Raw genomic sequence first — 18,260 nt, forward strand, 5'->3', positions numbered from 1 at the left:
TTTTGTAGTAATCTTAGATGAGTAGTTTTATGGACAAAAACCACCAGGTCATTCAGTGTTCCCTTAGTGCTAAATGTATAACAGATGTGGATGTACTATAACTGAAGTAATGTTGTTAAGTCCTTAAAGTCATATTCTTTTATTGTCATGACTCTATTTGAAGCTATTTTTATTTTTGTATGTTACCTGATTTATGTGGAATATGGCTGAAGTAAACTAAAGCCTAAAATACTTAATCATTTGTTTAATAATAATTTAACATTATATAATTCACATATAAAACTATGAATTGTAATTTTAAATGGTTTAAAAGCATGTAGAATACGATATGTAGGCAAGTATATTTTTCCTTTTTTATCAAGAAGCAAAGACAAAAAGGAAGGAAAAACAAAGAAACAGTTCGGTGGTTGAATCATCCGTCCCCACCAATGCCGAAACCAAATCTACGCCCTTGAGTCAGGGTGTAACCAAGCATAAATACCGAAAGGTAAATAGCTCACCTTACTATGCCAATAGTAACTCTAAATATATCCAGACTCCAGTTCTGCTCCAATAGCCAGATAAGTGATTGATTCTCTTTTCTGTTTCTCTGTCTCCTACAGTCTCCTCCAATCTCTCCTGCTCACAGTACAGTACTGAACAGTTAACGCAATAATAAAGGTATGATTCATTTTTCCTAAAAGATGTTATACTTTACATTGTGAATGCGCTGGAAATCTATGGCTCTTCCATCCATTTAGGCAATAAACAGAACTACAGAATAAAGAGAAGACTAGGTCAAAGAAATTCTGCTTGGACTATAGCAATGAAGCTTTACTGACCACACCAATTTCTTTGCTTTAAGGATACAGAATATAGAAACATTTTCAGCAGGGAAATAAAAGATGAACAAATCCACAACTCTTATTAAAATGAAATAAAGTTAATGCCCCAATGCTGCAAAGAATTATCCTTGCCTGAGAATCTGATTCAACATTTCCCTCTAATATGGTAGTTATATCGAATATCACATGAAGCACTCTCAATTGAAATCTTCCTTATGTGGACAATAATGACTTTCCTCCTTAAATCCAATTTAAGAGCCTCTAATGGCTCCATAATGTTTCCCACATGGCAAATTAACAGCTTTGCATGAGGCTGTGGCACAGAAAAGAGACACTTTTACTCATTTTTTAAACTCAGCGATTTGCCTTTTCTCCACAGGAAAAAAAGAAAAACACATGAGGGAGGCTAACATATCTAAGAAAAAAACATGTGCAATTATTATTAATATCACTCCACACTCTAGGGTTTATGACACATTGCTTAAATATTAGCTTTTACAGGCAATATTGTGTGCTATAGTGCATTAACGTCATGGAGGCAAAAAGTCTTGATCCGAAAGATCCTATGTGTTTTTGATGTGTTTTTTATTCTCTTTTCAACAGTGCGTAATATTACAATCATATGTGACTCTTCTCTGGAGCACTTTCATCTTTATGGCAAGTGAAATGACTGATCATATCAGTTCATACTGATTTCTATCACACTCAATAACAGAGGGAAGCAGTAAGTCCAGCATCACTGTGTTATCAGGCTTCACACCCATTCTGTGCTTTCATTTCTGCAAGGCATCACTCTGTACTGCTCAGGAGGTGGACTTTTAATGCTAAAAACACCAGAGAAGGTGAAAGGTTGCCTTGTAGCAACAGTTTTGCTAAACATTGCAATATCTACAGTGCTTGGAAGGTTATTTTTAAAATGTATTCCACTACAGATTACAGAATACATGCCCCAAGATGTATTTGTAACGTAATACGTTACGTTACTCAATCAGAGTAATGTATTCTGAATACTTTGGATTACTTAATATATTATCATGCTTTTTACAACTACATGAATGTTCTATTGCTATGTGATTTATTACTATTACTTAAGGATACTCGCCATACCAACACCAACTAGATTTAAATCTTGATATAAATGAGTAACAGTAGGTGGACATTAGGTAAGGCTGCACTTTTTGCAGCGATCTCGTATAGAAAACTATTCTGTGTGTATATAAAACAGGTCCGCGGCCCCGAACCTTAGTAAAGGGACCTCTGGCTAATATGTCGGGTTCGTGTCGGGCTCATAGCTGAAAACTAGCTTTACTTTGTTGTCTGGGTCGACTTTGCAAGCGAGAGACAGAGAGAGGCGTTGAAAGGCTGCTGCAACAGAACTTATTGTTTTGGAGGAGAACACGGTGTACAGTCGAGTCTTAATAGCTTACTTACAACTGGGCTCGTCAGGCACTCTTTTTGGGTGCAGTGGTTATTATTATATTTACATGCTTCCAGCTCCCGTTTCTGCTCCGTGACAACTCGTACTTTTCCACTCTCCTTTTTTCCCCTCCCTCGCGCTCACAGACACATAATGGGTATGGCAGTCCATTCTCCCTGCAGCACGGACTACAGTGTGTCCATCCTGTCCTGGGGCCTCCTCCCAGTGGGAGGTGGAACACCTCAACCAGGAGGCGCTCAGGAGGTATCCTTGTCAGATCGCTGAACCACCTCAACTGGCTCCGTTCAATGTGAAGAAGCAGCGGCTCTACTCTGAGCCCCTCTCAGATGACTGAACTACTCACCCTATCTCTCGTTCGCAGCCAAATGTGAAGCAGTGGGAATGAGAATCAGCACCTCCAAATCTGAGGCGGTGGTCTTTGGCCGTAAAAGGGTGGAGTGCCCACTTCAGGTTGGGAACGAGTTCCTGCCCCAAGTGGAGGATTTTAGGTATATCGGGGTCTTTTTCATTGTCTATTGTTGTGAAGAGGGAGCTGCGTGTAAAAGCAAAGCCCTCAATTTACTGGTCGATCTACGTTCCTACCCTTACCTATGGTCACGAGCTGTGGGTAGTGACCGAAAGAACAACAACGTGGATACAAGCGGCGGAAATCGGCTTCCTCCAAAAGGTGGCCATGTGTGTGTGGACTCAAGTGCAGACACAGATGAAGGCAAAACTGACGTGGATACAGTGTTTTATTTACAGTGACTTATTTGATAACAACAAACAGTAATTTTGCAAGAAATTCAGAAAGCTATGAACTATGAACTGTGAGCTAGAAAATTATGAACTATGAGACAAAACTTTGTAACGTGAAACCTAAACTGTGAGCTATAGCTAGTGTCATAATCGGACTGTCCTCCCCGGACAACCTGCCTGTTATATGTGTGTGTGTTTCTCTCCCTTTTCCGACCTGCTCATCTGTGCATTTGTTTATGGAAGTTCGTGCTTTCCGGAAAAGAATCAGCCAGGCGGCCTCCAACCCAGAAGCAACCCTGCATGAAGCTGGATCACCCGCACTTAATTTTTCTGCCAGCTACCTCTAAGCTTCCTTCAGCTTGGGTAGAAGTATTTAACGGTGTGGTCCGGCGACAGTCAGCGCTGGATTATTACTCTAAGCCGGTAGTGTCAATGAGCTCTGTGTTGCAGTAAGGTTGTCGGCTAGGAAGCCTACTCACCTGTCGTGTGTTGTTTTCTGGGACGAAGTGGACAGTTGGGGAGCACAAACACAGTCGCTGGATATCACGGATGGAGTCGCAGCAGGAATTGGGAGAAAAGCACTGTTTGGACTTTACACTTTGCTTATTCTGTGGATTATTGGGCACTGTAAATAAACGCACTGTTTTGCAATGAGAAGAGTTCTGCATTCTGTGTCCTCTCTTTCAGCAAACCATGACAGAATAATCCAGCCAGCCATGGACTCAGCTGACTCTACCCTGCTTCCGGGGGTAAAAGGGAGGGGATCACATTTAATTGGTTATAGCACAGGGTCAGAAATATAAGTCCCAACATGTGTGGTATCCACAGAAACCTCTGAATCTCAGCTAAAATCTCATATAAACTATTTCTACAACCACCAAACACAACGAAAACAAGCCATGATTAAAATAACAGTTACGTAAATGTGCACAAGTTCACTAAACAAACAAAACCAAACCAAAAATTCTTCAGAGTTCATGTAACCGGCTAAAAAAAAAGGCTAGGTATGTTCCAGAGCTATCACTGATTCCAAACACCAAGTTTTACCACGGTCTGACTAAAATTCACTGAAAGAGCCGCAAAAGAAAACCACAAAAGCACATACAGGCGCAAATGCGCAAAGACAGAAATTGGCTTACTGTCCCGATTTCCCCTTTTATTTTCACTGGTAGCCGGTAGCCTCATGATTATCAGCAGTTACCACGGCTAACTAGCTGCATCAGAGCCATCAACAACTTCCATTTTAGACCTACCTACAGACACATGACTGGACAGATGCCACATGCAGTAAATTTGGTCCCACCTGGGGTTTGGCCTTGTAACATCTGATTGGTTGAATTAACGTGAATGTGTCTGTGAAGGTTCTCAGTCATCCAGGTCATCATAGTCTAAGGAGCTTGGAAAGAAAAGCGTCTGGATTTCTGTAAGTTGCTTGAAGACGTTTCACTTCTCACCTCTCCTCTTTGAGATCCCTTCCCAGACGCCTTAACGCCCACTCACATCCTGGGCCATCTGACCTCAGGAAATCACATGATAGGGTGGGGGCTAGGTTTCACAATGAGCTCACTCGAAACCTTGGCTGATTGTAACCTACACCCTTTTTCACACCTTGGCTCATGTGATTAGGTAGAGCAGAGCTTCTCAAAGAGCCACTGCAGGGGGGGGCGCGGTATGAAAAGGGGAAAAACAAACAAACGCTTGGACACTGCTAGCACGGGGCGGCCACACAAACACAAAGCAGGAGATGAAGCATAGCTGAATATGTTTCCAAACCAACTTCATTCTAAGCCAATGACTAGAAAATATGATGAAGCATGTCTTCCCTTTGGCTTCATCTGCACAAGTGCCAAGGTAGGTCTCCCCTGCATAATTGGTTTTCCCTTCGTCGGGAGCACACGCTGGGCTGTCCAAATCACGGAGAAACAGTATCCCACATTCTTGATTTTTAGTTCACAAACACTTCTTGTAATGACTAACTACTCCTGACATTTTGGAGATGTTAGCTCTTTATACAGTAAAGTTACAGCGGGATCCAAATAATATCAGGCTGATCCTGCCACAGTTTGTTCTCCTGGTTCAAATCCCGGACAAACAGGATCCCACAGATGTTTCCAAACGCCAGATCTGAATGAGGGTGGGGAGGTTAAATTTCGGGTAGCGTTAGGGTTGCCAACTCCCTGAAAAATAAATAAGGGACACCTCGTGGCCAGGGCCGGGCGACCCAGTTGTCTTCACCCTTCCTAGCTCTTTTTTTTGTGTGTGAAATCATTTTTTTAACCATTTGACTTGAAGTTGATTTAAGTAGATATATTCTACTTAAATCATATTCTATTCTTTGTGATATGAACACATGTGAAACAAATGATCATTTAGCCATTTATTTTTAGCTCAAAATGACAACATTAACACAGTAAAACAGGTCTCTTTCTTAAACAGAAGCCTGTCATGCTTAACTTTTGAGAATATAAGTAAATCTTTCTTTAAAAGAACTCTGTCCTGCTTAACTTAAAATAATAGAAAACAATAGAAAGAAAAATATTCTTGTAACTGTGCACATTTAGTGCATTTACTACAATTGGCTTCAGTTGAGGTATTATTTCTGCTTTTCTAATGCTAATCAGCTGCTCCTGTTTGTAAACACGCTTGTTCCCATGATTACGCATCTTAATTCATCATCATTATTCATCTATGTATTACTTTTATGTATTAGTCATCTATTTGTTGTAATCATCTATCCTTGCAGTTGTTTATTACACAAAATAAGTTATATTATCACACTTCTGGCCACATAGCGCTGATATTCACTGCACATGCCCATATTAACTTTTTCCAGCCAGGTGTTTTCCTTTTCCCATTCTTCCCTTTCTCTGAGGGGAACAAACATTGCTGCTCTAATGCTGGGCTCACACTGTGCGGTTTTAGGCCCATTTTGAGACGATTTTTGAGTCGTGCGACTGATTTGGTGATCGGACCGATTTTGGCCTTCATCGTGCGTCGTGTAGTATATGTGGGGTAACGAGAAGTGATTAATACCTCACGACCAGCTCCCGATCATCAATCGCTCGTGAGGGTGTCACCGCAGCTGCTCACACTGCTCACGCGCAAACACGTAAACGTCGGTGAAAAAGACGGAGCAGCACGGCTGTGCAGCGTGTGATCTGGACACAAGCGATGGAGGCACAACTTGTAGAACTTTGGAAAGCTCATCCGAGCCTTTTCGATGTGGCCTCACAAAATTATCACGACCACAACAACCATGAAAATAGTTGGATCTACATGCTGCTCAATCACAGCTGCCTGATCATGTTTTTCATTAGCAATTTAGCAAAGTTGATGGTGGTGGTGTGTCTGTGTGAGTGAAAGACAGAGAGGGAGAGCGAGTGACAGATTTTCTGCTATAACCTTCATTTTATGGAGGCACAGTGTGAGCTCTCAGGTCGCATCAGAGCATCGGGCGGTATAGTGTGAGACCCTGCATCGTGACCTATGAACTTCTAACCCCTGTGAGTCAATCGTGCAGTTTGAGCAGGAGCTGAATAACGTGACTGAAAAACATTGCACAGTGTATGTCCAGCTTTAGGTGTACTGTCGTCCGAGACTTGCACCGCAGTGTCGGCATTTGTTTCCCTGTTGGCCATGCTTCTTGTTGTGGTCATCTGTTGTCTTCCGGTATTTTCTCCGTAAGCGACCTTTCCTCGACCAATGAGATGAGCGGTAATCTGAATTGTCATAAGTGTGCTGTCAGCTCATTGGTCACAAAGCAGGAGAGGGGCTGGGAATTATGTTTTCAAACAAAGTGTTAATTCCATTAAAAGTTATAGACTACTTTTGATTCTCACTGTATTACGGGACAAAGTGCGTCCCTTATTAGCTCAATACGGGACGTGTACTTTTGTTTCTAAATACGGGACGATTCCATTTTTTAAGGGATGGTTGGCAACCCTAGGTAGCGTTGAGGTAGTTGCCATGTTGCAACTAGCTTAGCTTCTGTCTTGCTAGCTTGCGCTGCGCTCAGTGGATCTGCACTCGACAGTGCAGCTTAGGTGGAGTAGTCGAACGCAGATCCACTGAGTGCTCAACCCAGACAGCATCGTCAGAAGAAAAGTTGATAAAATAAATTAAAAATGTTGTATTGTTTGATACATATGCGTACCGAACCGAAAGCACTGTATCAAACAGTTCAATATCGATACGAGTATCGTTGCACCCCTAATATATATACATATAAAAGTATGTTTAGGCCTGTTAATAAATTAAATCCTTTCTGCTCTTTAATACCTAAAAAATTCAACTGCCATGGTGTTCCGTGTGTGCCAGAATTGGACATTTTTGTACAACGTCTAGATACTCATGTATTGACAGTGCTGTAATTTTTCACTGTTTCACTTTAGAAACATAAATCTTTCCACAAATGATATTTATATGTTGGTTACTGAATTTCTGGAATGAAATGTGTAAAAGGGGGGTCCAGGTCAGCCTGTCTCAGTAACTTTGACACAGTAATATCTGCTGCAATATTTACACCTCTGATGAAATTTCACAAGTGTTAGCTTTATGATGCCAATATTGTATACACAGAGTTTGTAATTGCAGAGAAATACTCAATTAATTTTGGGCATTTCATTTTTGAACAGGAAGCTCAAAAATCCTTTGGGGCTTAACAGGTATGTTGGTTTCTACACAAGGAGCTACTGTGGGGCCACAGCAGTCTTCTCCCTCTTTAGACTCGGCTGCAGCCTTTCCACTTCCTCCCTCCTCTGCTCCACCACTTTCCACACCTTTCCACCACTTTCCACCATTCAAGTCTAATTGGTTGGAGTCCGTCGTCTGTCAAAACCTCCTGTTATGGCGTTTCATAAAGAACAAGAATCTAATAAAGCTTTTGTACAGTACTCTGTATAATGACCTTCATCATCTTCCCCGACAATATTCATGCTTTCTTTGCATTCATTTTAAATGTGTGAATCTGTAAAATCTGCATATCATGCCTTATTTGGCTGAAGCTCTAGATCACTGCTATTATTTTATGTTAAATAATAATAATAATAATAATAATAATAATAATAACATTCATAGTTGATCAATTTAGCTTTTACCTTGCACACCAAAGCTGTCTTCACAATAATTAACCATTCCAGTGATGCTACATGACAACTCAGGCTGAGGCATTAATGGATATGTAGGTTGATGAACACCAGCATATTGGATACCACTAACAGCCCAATATAACATGATGAATTGGGTGAATTGTGAAGGCAAGCCAATTAGATACTCATGCTCAGACAAAATGGATGTTCTGCCTTGTAATGAAAATGAGGGGAAAAAAAACAGGTCTGTGTGTATGTCTGTGTGTAAACAGCTGTTTCAGAGGTGGGGGATGCCCGGAGTGTACAGAGTGAGACAGGATGAAGAGGAGTGGGATGAAAAAACGGGGTGCCAACTGTTAGATGTTAGTGTGAAAGTACTGAGTGAATAGGATATTAAGTGAAAGAAAAAAAGACCTCTGTCCATTGAGTGAATGACAAAAAATGGAACGAAGTAAAACAGTAAATTAGGAAAGAAGGGAAAAGTGTGAATAAAAGATAAGACAATGAAATTAAGTAAAAAGATGACGTGCACTTGGTTGCACCTAAGTCTAATTAACTCTCGAGCTCTAAAATTTAACTCTCCATCCATCCACTTCTCCTTTTTCAGGGTTGCGGGGGGCGCTGGAGCCTATCCCAGCTGTCATAGGGCAAGAGGCGGGGTCCACCCTGGACAGGTTGCCAGTCTGTCGCAGGGCCAACACACAGGGACAGACAACCATTCGCACTCACATTCACACCTAGTGACAATTTGGATTATCCAATTAACCTATCCCCACAAGCTGCATGTCTTTGGACGGTGGGAGGAAGCCGGAGTACCCGGAGAGAACCCACGCAAACACGGGGAGAACATGCAAACTCCACACAGAAAGACCCCGGCCTGATGGTGGAATTGAACTCAGGACCTTCTTGCTGTGCGGCAACAGTTCTAACCACCGTGCCACCGTGCTGCCTTAAAAGCTAACTAATTAGTCTAATAATGTTGTCCCATTACAACCATTTATTAGGCTAACATAACATTGAGCTGGGATACAGGTGACTTTGCTATATATATATATATATATATATATATATATATATATATATATATATATATATATATATATACATTTTCTTAAACACTGCTCCATCTCAGGCACTTTTCGGGAGAGGTCATTTGGGAGGTCAGATCCATGAAATACATAATGAACTTTTGGGATTGACTGATACCCCAGGTACTGCACACTTCATTGGGCTGAGCAGCCCAGCCTGCCTCAGAGACTATAGCACCATTGCCACCTGCTGCATATGCTCCACCTAGGTGTTACTGTGAATCATGATGACATTGATGGGTGCACAGAAAGGGGCCGCAGTTCTCTGTCCATGAGGCACTGGAAGGTGGCTGGGGCACCAAACAAAGCAAGTGTGACAAATGAGTACAGCTCATATGGAGTGGAGAAAATTGTTTTTCAGAATAGTATAGAATAGCCACTTTATTGTCACTCAGAACATATATCAGGTATTGGGGAATGTCAGCAAATTGCTGTTGCAACTCTGCAATATCTGTTCTCTGGGCCAGTGAGAGATGGTCATCACTGAGGAACAGGGTGGGACAGACTCCCTCCATGCCTTTTAGATTGAGGTTGAGGTGGTAAACCTGTGCTGCTCCTCCTCTGGATGTTCGCATAACCTCATTGTCGACATCTCCCAGTCTCCATGAAGGGTCCTTGCCAGTTGATGGATAATTAGAGGTAAAAGAAGGAAGCTGTTATAGAGCTTGCTCTCAGAAAAAATTAATTTAATGTTATGGAACTGAGTCTCGGACCTTCCTCCTAGTTTTCCTTAAGGGGGTCCAGAACCCTGCAGGGTTTCCTGCTGAAAGGAACAAAATCCTGCAGAGGCCTGGGTTACCTCTCATAATGCAAACAACAGAGGATTCAACCGCTGGACCCATTTGTGTTCATCATCACTAATGAACTTTCACCAATTTGACCTGATCTGTCAGCATCCTGCTGCTGGACATTACGTGCTACTCTTCGTTATGAAATGCACTATTTTGGGATATTGTGTTGTGTAATCTAATAGCACTAACACAAAACAACATCAGCATGCATCCCATATAACCAGCCATGGGGTTATAATGCCATGATACACACGATACCCCCGGTCCCTAATCAATGAAAGTTATGGGTACTTCTGTGCCACGTAAGGGTGAACGAGCAGACCATCAACTCTGATCATATGGTCAAGGCATGGGAAAGCCTATTCCAGCATGACTAATTGATGGTTCAGGGTCACCTGATCAAGCCCTAACCCTAAGTTTTGTCAAAAAGGAAAGGCCAATGGTAAAACTTGATACAGGGTTTGTAACATATCCAAAATGGAAGCTGGTTCTACAGAAGAGGGGCCTGATTGCAGAAGGCTATGACTCCCATTCTTTGTTTCAAAATCTCTAGAAAATACAGGTAAGCCTACTGCAACTGAAGGCTTTTCAGGGAGCTTTCACAGTGACCTGATAATAATGAGTAGCAATAGCTCACCCTAGAAGTAAGAAATATATGAGCTGTTTTTTCAGGATCACTAACTTAACTGATCATTAAGTGTGAACCGCTCCATACAAGAAAGTATTTGGGGGGTTTGCTGGTCTTAACTCTTTAGGTGTTTGTTAACATGTTCTCAGTCGTTCCAGCTGTGGACATCCTAAATCATTCACCCCAAGGTCAGGCCATGCAATAACCATGGATGGATGGATTAGCCTTCAGTTAATCCAAAATGCTGCAGCAAGAGTCCTGACAGGGACTAGAAAGAGAGAGCAGATTTCTCCTGTTTTGGCTTCCTGTTAAATCCAGAATTCAAAATCCTGCTCCTCACATACAAGGTCTTAAATAATCAGGCCCCATCTTATCTTAATGACCTTGTAGTACCATATCACCCTATTAGAGCACTTCGCTCTCACACTGCAGGCCTACTTGTTGTTCCTAGAGTATTTAAAAGTAGAATGGGAGGCAGAGCCTTCAGTTTTCAGGCCCCTCTTCTGTGGAACCAGCTTCCAGTTTGGATTCAGGAGACAGACACTATCTCTACTTTTAAGATTAGGCTTCAAACTTTCCTTTTTGCTAAAGCATATAGTTAGGGCTGGACCAGGTGACCCTGAATCCTCCCTTAGTTAGAGATGAACCGAATCAACTTTATGTGATTTCTGACGTAGTAAAATCCTACAGAAAGCATAGAGGTAGGTGCTTCTGCTAGATGTTTCTTCCTTTTAAAATGGAGTTCCCAGTTTCACCAAAATGCTTACTCATAAGGGGGATCATTATCATAGGGTATTTACCTTACAATATACAGCGCCTTGAGGCAATCATTGTGATTTGGCGCTATATAAATAAAATTGAGTTGCATTGAATTAAACAAACATCTGAAAGAGAGCAAGAATCAAAATGTTTCAGTCTGTCTCACCAATGCATAGCCCACAGCTTCCAATATCAGTATGGAGGAGAGGAAAGCACTCACGTAACGTAGTAAGAACAACAACATCATCATCATTATTCTGGCAGATCAGAAGAGGTGCACCGTGTTTCTAAAACTGAGCCTCTGAAACAAGATCCAGGTAGAAGTTAGGAAGAGGGTGATAGATTGTCTGAAACAATTATAAAAGAACAACGCTATTGACAGACAATTGGCCTCATAGTTTCTGCTTTGGTCCTCAACCTGTTGGTGAGCAGCTCTAAACACCATATTCACAACACTTTAGAGTTTGGTGAGAAGGTGAGAAATGTCTTTATGAAACAATGTTCACATATGATGTTACATCTCTCTTTACTTGTGTTCCACTTACTGAAGCGGTGGAGATTGTTCGTAAGAGATTAGAGGATGACCCCATCCTTCACAAATGGACCTCTCGCAGTGCTCACCAAGTGTGTTTGCTCTTGGAACTGTGTCTTCCTTCCATGTTTCACATACAAGAGCTGGTATTACAGGAAACATGGGTGTACCATTGGTTCCCCAGTTTCACCCATTTTGGACAATTCATACAGAGGGACCAATATATAATGTTCATTTCCAGTTTATATCTTTATTCTTGACTCTGCTGGTCTTGGTTTATATCATTTACCTTTCAAAATAATCATTATTTATCATATCCTCAGTTTATCCTCTGTCTGAGGCAAACTGTTTTAACTCCTCTCGCTTTAAAGTGGACATGGGACACTTATGTGTTACTGTGGTGGCAGATTTCTTTTCTCATGTATTAATCAAATATTTAATCATATCACATTAGTTATAGTAATACCACTTTCTCACTTTACTATAGTAAGAGCACTCCTGTCACCAGTTTGCATGCATGTGGAATGTTAACACAGTGAGGCCATGGGAGGTAATGGGAGACGTTAAACAGATAGTGGGACTCCTTCTCCTTATCGGGGATGTAAATCTTTAGGTGACGGCCAAGCGGAAAACAAGGTCATAATTCTCTATGTGAGGGAGGAGGTATAGCCCTCCTATGAGAGGGGCCAACATGTAAGAGTTTGTGGATGTTCTTTGTCTGTGTCTCTGTATATAAGATGTAAGGGTGGTGGCCACAATTCAGAGGTGATCCTGGTGATCCACTGGGATGCTCTCTCCACATTGCAATGCGTTTACTAAACCCACTTCAAATCAATCTCACTGGGTGTGTTGCAGGTTATTGTTAGATTTTCCACAACAGAGCCTTGCTCTCAAAAACTCTGTCTGTGAAGCTGGATTTAAGAAATAAGTGCTTAAGATTAAAGTTTTTAAAATATGTTTAGCACCATCTTGTGCCAGTAAAGAATGTAATATTATTGGGTGAGACATGAGCTTAATTTAGCTAACTAGTAACAGAACCAAGAACTAAGGGGAAAACAAGGGGACTTATTACTACAAATTATTTTAAGGGGAACACTTTTAAACTGCCTTTACCTGTAACAATGAGTATTATATTAAGAACAGAGGATATACTCTCCATTTTCACTCTAAGTGATTCCTTGTTGTTTGGCTAGCTGCACTCAAATGGGAAAATCCACCTGTTAGCAGTTCAGTTTTGTAAAGCACTTTATGAATGAGGACAATGTGAAGGAGAGCGTGTTTGAGTCAGGTGACAGGTGGTTCACCTGACCGACAAGCTGGAGTCAGAAATGGATTTTTCCTCATGTGGCCGGTTCCAGCACAATATACAATTTTACAATAAAAGGCCTAGACAATTAAAAAATGCCTTGTGTATGATAACTTTGGCAACCCAGGTTTAATTTTTTTAAACACTTTATATTAGTAACTTAAAACTATCATACAGGCTAGCAGCTAGGGCTGTATGTAGGTGTCAGCCCCCTAGTGGCCCCAGAGATGTTACTGCAGGTATGACAGTTGCTGTACTTTTGTTTCAACTCATTCATTTGTATTTAGGTTAGTAATATTTATTTATGAAGTGGGTTTTATTTTCCATGGCAAAATAAAGCTTAATAAGCAAATCAATATAAAGAATGCCCACAATGAGTGTAAGTCATCATTGTGCATTGGAGATTTTCATAGATCACAATTCAGTCCATAGCATTCTTAAGTTTGGAAATCACTGGACGTTCAACAAAATAAGGGCTAACTGGATTTGATTAGGTATCATCTTTTTGCACTTTTTGGGAAAAGTTATCTTATCTGGGCTCAGCACATTTATATTTACAGTACTGGCAGTTGACTGATATATAATTGAGAGTTTTCACATCCCAATAACCTGTGGCACCTAAGCACATCAGAATCACGGACTCCGATCTGCAAACAAAACACGCATTCCTCCAAAGTCGCATACCCACAAATGAGATTCTGTCAATTGCCTACCTTCCACTGAGATATCACCTAAAAATATAGAGTATTTCTATGCCTGTTTTCCACCAAAACAGCACACAACGGCAGAGGAAGAAAGCAGTGCAATAACCTTTACCTTCAGCTGTCAGAAACAAAGCTCCAGTGGATTTCTACTGAACGGCAATCACATTGCTTTTTATCCTTCTCTCTCCTCTCCCTTACACACACACACACATGCTCGCTGCTCTCAAGGTAACATGAAAGGCCCTGGCAGATACAGAGACATTTTAGGGCCCTCATCTATCTCCCATGGCCAGGAGCTCTAGCGCTTAGCAAATGTCAACAGAAAATAATGCACACACAAAGGCAATCTTATTTGTTCAAGAATTGCTCTAGGTCACTGCAATTGAACCAGGCAACGAAGAGGGAGAAGATCCACCAATACTACATTACAAAGACCCTCAGCTTTGTTTTTCCACTGTTTCCTCTCTAGTCCTGGTAATTCCCTTCTTCATTTCTTTTCTCTCACCCTGCTTTTATTTCTTTTCCCCTCTGCTTCTGTGGAGGAAAGGACATTTTTTTCTGGTGTTTTCCAGCAAAAGCTTATCTGGTCAGAATTCTGCTCCCCCTCCTCTTCGCTCTGCCATCTACTTCCATTTTTCCCTGAAATTATCAGTCCCATTTTGAATGTTTTGATGAGTGTATTCCTCTATATTATGTATCACGACAGCACGGCAGGTAGCTAATCAACTAACACATTCTCTCTATTATTGCTGCAGCAGATGAGCTTGGAATAGAAAACGTCTGAATTCAATAAAGAGCGCACCTCCGAGGGGCTTTCATTTGAATGATTGCTTCTCTGCATTGCTTTGTCTGCTGATCTCATTGTGTTTATTTGTCCTGATCTGAGCATTCACACCATCTCTCGATGTTTCCTTTGTGTTGTTTTCCTTCATCACTTCATGATCACGCTTGAAAAAATAGCACCTTGTAATAATGATATTCCACTAAACGTTAAAGCCCTCTTTCTTATTGTTAAATTCTGAACTCTGACCTTCAACAAAGCAAGTGACCCCTACAATTCTTCAGGTGTTGTTCTGCGTTCTCGTGTGACCTCATGGATGAGTCTGTCAATGCACACTTGGAGTAGCTGGCTACTCCTGGGAAGGTTCACCACTTTTCCAAATTGTCAGGGGTCCACGGCTGCAGACCTTGTGAGATTTGAGGTGAGGAACCAAACGAAGATTAACAAGACTTGAAGCAGGATATTAACAAAAGGCAAGCCAATTTATTGGCTGATAAAACATAACAGAAACAAAAGGCAGAAGGAAACTAATATGAAACTAACTAGAACGAACTGGGAGAAGTAAAACACTAAAAGCTACAGACAAAGAAAATAAAACTTTAAAGATGGAAAAAAAAAACCTGAACATGAGAACCTGGAACTTGCCACGAGATGAACAGACAACCTGACAAACAGAAAAAAGATCCAATATATAGAAAATTGAATGACGAGGGAAGTGGAAACACATAGGGAACACAGCAGGAACAAATCAAGACGAAACAGGGGGAAGCAAAACTGAATACGGAATGAAACATGGGAAAAGACGAGGGAGATGAAACACAAGGACCTGCTTATCACCTGGAGAGCAAGTCAGCAAGAGACACACACATACACGGGAAGCAAGGCACCCATGGACGAAGACACAAAGCAAACACAATAGACAAGATAAAATAAACCAGAAATTACAAATAATCTCTGAAACTTAAAAGGACTAAACTCAATACTGACTAAAAAAAACTTGAACGTAAAAACTCAACTGGCCAGTAAAATTGAGGCTTCCAAAAAATGCTGTTATTTCAAGATTTAACAAGGGGACCTATTACTTTTTGAAAAAGGGCCAGGTAGGTTCTTTTTGTTAATAGTTGAAATAATGACTTAAAAACGGCATTTTGTGTTCATTCTGATTGTCTTTATCTAATTGTTACAACACTGTATATAAAACATTAAACATGTAGTATCTAATAAAAAACAGACAAATGGTATCTTCATGGTTCAGTGTGAAATTCTTATTCAAAAAGAACACAAAAACTGAAAGACCGCAAAATAAGCCTACTGAGAAAGAATGGCAGTCATGGAGTACTTCAGCAAAAATGGCAAAGTAAAGTAAATGCACAAAAAAGTGGAACTGAGGTGGGAGATAAAGAAACCGGGACTAAAGCAGGAGCTGCCAACTCAGATGAGTGGGGGTTGTTCAGCACAAGACCCTTTAAAAACTCTTACCTGTCATCTTAATTGCTTTAACTGTCAAAGTTACAGACCAATTAGATGTGGGTCGTTATCGTCTGGTCCCAGAAAAGAGACAGTAAGGAGAGGCATTTAATATTGAAATCATCCATTCAAATATTTAAAATCAAACATGGTGACAATGAAGGTAATTATCAGAAATAACAGCACTTGGGAATGAAACAAATGATTAGAATTGTCGATTGTGGAGTGGGAATTGGGTGTGAAGGGAAAAAAGGTTTGTCACTGAAAGTCAAAAGAGTGAAGGTGAAAACTGTTCAGACTGAGAATATTCATTTTTTTAGCATCATATATACATCCTGGTTCTGTTTTATTTGATTTCACATTTGAGATATTATTTCAAACTCACTTTTCAATCAGTTATTATAACAAAGACTCCCAGATGGGACTCCTGTAAGTTCATAGAGCTGCAGAAAGTTATGATCAGATACATCATGTAGTCATGCATTTCTGGAAAAAAAGCCAACAAATGTAACATGTTGGCATATTCTGAGTAATTAATGATACGCATATTATTTTACTTGTTTTGCTTTTTAAACTGACTATCCATAGCAACAGGCAACTAAAAGATGTTCAGTTTCTCTGCTGATCTAAAGAAACAACTGAGAAACAAAATCATCGACAACAATTGAGTTTATTTTGTAACATTCACTCTTTGTTTATAATGAAGACTGTGTCACAAACAGCAACACAGAGTTCTAGTACAAAGCATAGTTTAAAAAAGTTGAGATATATCATGAATTTATCCTAAAAAGTGGTAAATTCATGAAACCAAACAGAAGTTATATTAACAGATGAGTAAACCAGCAACTACTTCTTTTGTCATTACGATGCCTAGCCTGTAGCTAAACTTGTATCAAAGTGACAAGGGCTTACAATGAAAAACTAGCAGTACAACTTTGCGTTATTGATTGATGTTCCGCTGTGTCAGCAATCTAGGTAACATTAGTGAAACAGCAGGAAGCAGAGACTAGTGTCAGTCTTGCAGGTTTTTATTTTTGTGGAGCTCATTCCAATCACTGAACGCTAGTTATGGTCAGTCACGCTCAACATCCTGTTTGGTCTTTGCATGTGATATATGACATCTATACTTATATTTGTTAGATATAGTGCTCTATGGAATTGCACACTGTTCATATTGTCCCAATTAGCCATCAAAATGATTTTAAATGGTCATCGTAAAAGAAAATATATGAACAGGGTCACTATAGGAGCCGTAAGAGCGGGGAAAACACACCAGGATCATCAAAGGTAGTGTAATATGCCTGTGTTTAAAAAAATATAAACATATAGAAGGTTGCATGACACCATGGTATGCAAAGCCCTGTTTGGAAACATTTTTGTCATCACCATTTCAAAGTTTGGAAATCAAATGTAAATCACAAGCCCTAAAGCATACGCTGCAGTACTGTCTATTTTATGAATCACAGTCTGACGTAAATATAATGTTACAAAAATTAAGATTAAGAAAGTGTTTACTGAGGTCACAAATCAAAAGGGTAGGAAAGCCATTTTCTTAAAGACTGTATAATTTGATTGGTTTTTGATACCAGAAAAGTTGCAACAAGCTAGTTATTAGAAAAAAAGTAACTATGCATACACAAAGTCAGACTCAGGGAGCATCTCGCCACACATTTTTTTCTCTCTCTCCTTCTCTTTATTTATGAACAAGTGACGTATTCTCTCCACCTGTCTAAGCAACGCACACAGCATACATCCCTAGTTATACACAAACATCTATGGGTACACTGAGGTTCATTACATGGAATATAAATGGAGCTGGCTCCAGAGAAAAGAGGTTAAAAATATTTAACCAACTCAAAAAACTACAGGCAGATGTTGTCCTATTACAAGAGACCCACAGACCTCTTAGAGGTTCGAATGAACTTAAAACACCTGAGTTTCCTAATGTGTTCTCAGCTTGTTATAATTCTAGACAAAGGGGAGCAGCAATTTTAATACATAAAAATATTAATTTCACAGTACTCGATACAGTTATAGATCCAGAGGGCAGATTCTTAATCATTAAACTATCTATACGTGATAAAAAGCTATGTATTGCAAGTGTATATGGTCCAAAT

General features: G+C 40.3%; 1 long non-coding RNA gene across 1 annotated transcript; it reads left to right on the forward strand.

Annotated features, from left to right (window-relative positions):
- Positions 1 to 413: 413 nt before the first annotated feature.
- LOC113028714 (uncharacterized) lies at positions 414 to 1,523 on the forward strand. The gene is made up of 3 exons (XR_003273262.1): positions 414 to 487; positions 603 to 660; positions 1,428 to 1,523. It is a non-coding gene; the product is annotated as an uncharacterized LOC113028714 (long non-coding RNA).
- Positions 1,524 to 18,260: the final 16,737 nt, after the last annotated feature.

The sequence above is a fragment of the Astatotilapia calliptera genome, chromosome 9, assembly GCF_900246225.1.
Source record: "Astatotilapia calliptera chromosome 9, fAstCal1.2, whole genome shotgun sequence".
NCBI lineage: Eukaryota > Metazoa > Chordata > Actinopteri > Cichliformes > Cichlidae > Astatotilapia > Astatotilapia calliptera.